Source organism: Melospiza georgiana, chromosome 9, assembly GCF_028018845.1.
Source record: "Melospiza georgiana isolate bMelGeo1 chromosome 9, bMelGeo1.pri, whole genome shotgun sequence".
Classification (NCBI taxonomy): Eukaryota; Metazoa; Chordata; class Aves; order Passeriformes; family Passerellidae; genus Melospiza; species Melospiza georgiana.
The window spans coordinates 7,398,874-7,404,873 of record NC_080438.1 but is presented as its reverse complement, the minus strand read 5'-3'; positions in this window follow the sequence as shown (position 1 = coordinate 7,404,873).

The window sequence follows — 6,000 nt, the reverse complement described above, 5'->3', positions numbered from 1 at the left end:
TTTTATTCACAGCCCTGACTTCTACTCTTTTTCCTTCCACTTCAGGGGGAGACCTCCAGCAAAACATCCCAGTGCAGACAGTCAGGAGGAGGTTTTCAATCTGCTATCACACTGAGGGGTCTAGGGAAGGTAAAACCACCCACATATCCTGCTGAATGGCCCCAAAATCACCTCAGGCTGCCTGCAGGTTTAGCAAGGTGACATTGCATGAGTTAACCATAAATCACAAATCCAATGGCAAACTAGAACTGAAGCATAAGGGAGCAGCAACAGCTTCTGGGACTTTACAGAGAGATCATGGCCTTCAGAGGGTTAGGATGTTTAAATCCCAGTTGCATTCCTGTGCCAGGGCTTTGCTGGGCACTCAGCCTCTCCTTGCCTCCCCAGTCTGATTTTAACTTCCCTTCCTTGTCAATGCCTGCAGAGACCAGGGGAAGGGCTCAGCTGAGTGTGGCATGAGTGTTAATTAATAATAGACCACTTATGCTGTGGAAGAGCTGCTTGTGTGCAGTTTTGGGTGTTCTTTTCAGAGGTCAGAAAAGACAAGAGCAGCAAACCCTGCATCCATCCTCTCAGAGGGGATGCTGTTTCAAAGTGACTTTGGACAAAAGCCACAAAATTCTCCCTAAGTTGTGGTGGCTGTGAGGGTTTTAGGACAAGGGAAGAGATTAATTTGATTTTATATTTTTAGAAGGTTGATTTATTTTATGATATTATATTAAAAGAAATTTTATACTAAACTATAGAGAAAGGATGCAGACAGAAGGCTAGAAAAGAATGAATAATAAAAACCTGTGACTGACCACAGTTCCAATACATTTGGACTGGGATTGGTCATTGTCAACACAATTAACATGGAACCAATCAAAGATGCACCTGTTGGTAAACAACCTCCAGACCACGTTCCAAAGCAATCAGATAATTATTGTTTACATTTCTTTTCTGAGGCTTCTCAGCTTCTCAGAAGAAAAATTCTGGGCAAAAAAGATTTTTCAGAAAATATCATATATAGCACTCAGTAGCTACAGCTACATAGGTGTGGTGTGAAACCTCTGGTCACATGTGAATGTTTTCAGACAAAAAATGCAACTTTTTCAAAGCAAATCCCTGTGGCTTCAGCTCTGAGTTATTCCAGCTCCTTCTGCATGAAGCATTTTAAAATGTTTATATACAATCTAGTTAATATGAAGCCCTTCATAAATTTTAACTGTCTGTGGCAACAGCTCAATAAATTTTCTTGGCCCAGCCGACTGTGTCTCTTGTAGAAAGTATTTAATGTCTGTAAGGAGCCCCAGGCAGGTGGGGTTTGGTTGGCTGTGGACAAGCAAAGGGAGCAGCCTGGGAGTGCTTGTCCTGCCCCAGCCCAGGTTGTGCTGGTGCTACCTGAGGATGGCAGAGCAGGGGACAGCAGGATGATGATGAACTAGTGTTAAAATGTGGGATGTCTTTCCCAGGAAAGTCATCCAGGGCTCATGGAGATCAAAGCTTGGACCTTTCTGGTCCAGTGGGAGGTGTCCCTGCCCATGGTGGAACTGGATGGGCTTTAAGGTCCTTCCCAACCCAAACCACTCTGGCATTCTGTGGTGACCCATGTTACAGCTATCTCTTTTCCCTGAAGGGTTTAAACTGACTTCTCCAAGAACAGGAGGTTCCCCAGCAGGTTGGTTCTTTCTTGCTGCCTGGAAGCTCAGCTTTCTTTGGGGGTAACCTCAGAATCGGTATTAGCTGATGATCCCCACCCCAGTGGTGTCAAAGGCATTCAATTTCTTGAATTCCATTCAAAAGCACAGAAGTTCTCATGCCGAACAATTCTTCTGGGTCACCAGCCCCAGATAATCTGCTGGGTGAGGGAGGTGCTGAGCATGACCCCACTGCACAGAGCTCCTCTCTGTAGTTGTGTGTTCCGAAACCTTCCCTTCCTCTCTCACAGCTCAGCAAAACAGGAATCTGCACAAATTTCTCACATCTTGTGTTTGCACAACACTTGGTTGTGTGCCCTGTCCCAGCTTAAAATGTGCAGTGTTGAAAACCTTTCATTTTTCTCTCCTTGTAAGATACCGATTTGTATTTTTCTACCTGGCTGAGAATCCAGTGCTTTTCTGAATGCTCCTGGGGAAAAAAAATCTATGCAAAAGTGCTGGATCTCATCCCATCCCCAGTCATTTACTTCCTTCAGCAGATCATGAAAGAAAGAAAACAGAGCAGTTCAGAGGTGGTTTTTATGTCAGAAACAATTCCCTTTTCTGCTCCAAAGTGCCGATGGCACTGTGCACATGGTCCCTGCACGCCCTGGGACCAGCACCTGCAGCTGCTGGACTGCCCCAGACACCCCAGTTGTCTCCAGAGGAATAAAATGAACAATTTTGGAGAGTGCCTTGGGGATGCAGGCTGTCAGCCTTTTTCAGATTGTTGTGCTTTTGCTTTCACTGAGGCTTTTCCTGGCTGTGGCTGTTCCAAATGATCCCAGAAGGGATTTTACACAGGGTGTAAATACACTCTGATGGGTGAGGGCTTTGATAGTTTGGAGGTGTTTGCTTTCATGTAGGTGTTTTGCAGGTTTAATTTCCATTTGGTTCAGTTTGGTTTGTGTCAGGAACTGGAGTCGGATGGGGATTCCATTGCTACAGATGGTGCCTTGACAGAAATCTTTGGTCTAGTACAAATGGAACAGCAATTTCAAATTATGCCCACAGGCTCAGAAGAAGAGAATCCAGATCAGTAATGCAGCAGGTGTTGGCCATTTGTAATTCCTGCTTCCCCATTTGGGCTACATCAAGCAACCCTTCAGTTCTGGGACTTGTGCAGCTTTGGCTCTGATGTATTGATGTCAGCAATACCTTTTATTTTCCCTGAAACACAATGACTGTACATGTGATTCAACCAGGGTTCAAGCTGAGTGCCAGCCAAGGCTTTGTTAACTTTTTTTTTGCCCATCCTTTGGGAACAGCTCGATTTGCACCTGAAATGAGCATGCTGAGCTTTCCTGGTGCCTCTGCCTAGGATAATCCTGATTTAAAAGCCCTGACTGGAAACTTCAGCAGCTCTTGGCTCTGGTAATTAGAAACATGGAGTATTTTGATGGGCTTGGTCAGCTTGATTTTTCCTCCTTGAGAATTAAAGGGGAAGTTTGAGGATAATGATTAGTCTTGTGCTTTTCTAGTGTTGGACCATGGTAAAATTTCCAAAGCAAAGGAAATATCAATCTTGGTGCCTTGCTGGAGTTTATTTTAGATGGTGCTGGTTGTACATTTGCAAACATCAGATTTTAGCTATACCACATTTTTGGTATAGAAGAATGGAATTTCTTAAAGCAAGGTTCACCCCATGGCAGAAAATACTTACTCAAAGTTGACTATAATGGGCTAATAATGGAAAGCTTCTGAACATTGTGGTTTTATTTAAAGTTACTCTAGGCCAACAATTCTTCCTAACCTGATGTATAGTATGACACGTTTCATTTAAAAATAAAAAAGTATATGAGGAAATATTCTTACCTTTTAGTTTAACTTTAAAAAAAGGGTAGAACATATTTGTTTAAAAAAGGGGGAAAGGGGGTTTAAAACAATTCAGGTATAAGACATTCATTTGAAAGGGCCAGCACCAAAACTGTTAAAAGACATGAATTTCATCTTCTACCTTGGTTTCTTTGATGACTGTTCTTGTATCTTGGAACCTTCTATGGGTTTGGTGGCTACAATTGAATAGTCCAGTGCCGTATTCCTCATATTGGTGCTTTTGATGCAGAACTCCAGGATTCAGGACAAAGTGCTGGCCTGCTCAGGTGTGATGTGTGTGCTTTGGCTTTATGGCCAGACTTCAGCTTTTTCCCAAAGCTTCACTGCAGGAGGATGTTTATGTGTCACAGTTGTCTGAGAGGTTTCCATTCCATGAACTGCTTCATTAGCTGAAATTAGTTCAATTTAATTGTTTCTGGCTTGTGCTGCCTGGCTGCACCTGGGAGGTCCTTCCTTTCCAGACCCCTGTGCCTCTTTGAGGGATAATCCTCCAGGCTTTACCTGGAACATGCTCATGAATTCTGGTTGTTCTCTGTCTTGCTGAACTGCCTGTTCCCCCATTTTTCACCTCTGCATGGATACAGCCCTGTGAGACACAGGGAATTTGTTCTATCTGCTTTCCAGTCATCACTTGCCATACAGACAGAATGTTTTCTTTGGACAGTAACTGCGACTTGGAAACTGGGATTTTATTTCAGATATCACAGAATCACTGCCTGCTTTGGGTTGGAAGGACTGTCCCTCTCACTAGGGAGCCTTCCAGTGTCTCAGGTTGCTCCAAGCCCCATCCAGCCTGGCCTGGAACTGTCTAAACCATCCTGAAAACCAAATCATGGCAGGTAGAGAGATGATTTCTGAGCTCTGAGGGGAGCAACACCCACAGGGGAGCTCAGTACAAAGAAGGATCAATCATAGGAATGTAAACTTTGAAATAAAAGCAGAATATTGCTTCAGGTCTCACAGGAAAGTGAAACAAAAATGCCCTGAAAGCAGCAAAGGAGAGGGTGAGGTTGACACCAGCTCTTGTTGGTGTAGACACAGAATTCACTCTGTCATTCTTGCTTGTTTTTTATTATTCTTGTTATTTATTATTCAGAGGGGATTATGCAAATAGATTATGGCACAGATCCAGCTGAACTGCTGGAAAAGAACACCCTCAAACCTCTGAAGGAAAGAAGGAAGGATTTTTCCTCATCACTTGCTCCATCTCCTGGTATCTGCTCTTTGCAAATTATTTTGCACAAAGGTGAACAGTACACAGTGTCTGATGTTGGAAAGTGGAATAGAGCTCTTTTTCCCATGCTGTATTACCAAAACTCCTTGTTCACCAGGTGGATACTTATCCTTTAATGCTTGATATACAGCTGAAAGAACAATGGAAAGCCTCAGTGTATTTCTTGGTTCCTCTCTTGATGTGAAAAAATCCTGCCAGGGATGGCATGGACTGGCCAAAGGACTTGTCTGAGAATAACAAAGCTGCAGACAAAAAATCTCCTTCTGTCTGTTGAGGTTTAACCTCTCCTCCCACGGCAGGGAGGAGGATTGGGAAGAAAGCAGCAGTTTCATAAATGAAACAAAATAAAATATGATAATAATTGCAGTGAAAGGGAGAGAGACAGAGGAAAGCAGCAGGAAAGGTGAGTGATGCCCAATATCTGAGTCCCCCAGCAGTGATTGCTCCCCCCAGTTTATGCACTGGGCATTCCATGGGATTCCTGGCCAGTTGTGGGTCAGCTGTCTGGGCTGTGATCCTGCCGTCCTCCTCAAGGAGAACTGCACAACCCATCCCAGTTTTGGGAAGAACAATAAATAATGCATTGGCAGATACACAATGCAGGTAGTTGTATGTAATTTTAATGAGTGTGGAGCTGGAATTTAAGTGCTGTTTTCCCAGCACATTCTGTGAAACAGGTGAGGGATTGTGCAGAGTGGGCCACTAAAGGAGTGCAGTTATGTGATCTTGGAGGTCTTTTCCAACTTTGATTCTGAGCTGCTGTCTTGCAAATCAGAGTGAAATTGCTTTCTACAGTCTGGAAAAGTTGTGTGCATGACTTCCTAACTGTGCCAATTAACTCAACCCAAAGCTTTGAGCTGGCCTTTATTTGCATAACCAACAAGTATTTTTTATGGAGAGACCAAGACTTTAGAAATGCTATCATATCACTGGGGCAAGAAAAAAAAATATTGCACTTTTAAAACTCAGTGTCTCAGAAGATGAAAGTTCACATTCCTGAGGTAGGGGTGGGATTGGCAGCACACACAGAGCTGATGCTGTTCAAAGTGGTTGAACCCTGTCACAGTCTCAGATGTGACTCAAGAAGGGACAGCAGAGCTGACCTACATCCCTTTGAGTTTAAGGATGTTGACGAGGAGTTTGGATAAACGAGGATAAAACTCCTTTAATCTGCTGGCAGGTTATTTGATTTTTTTGATGTTTTAAGAAGAATTCATTCTCTCTTTGCTCTGACTGCTTAAAACTAAGTTG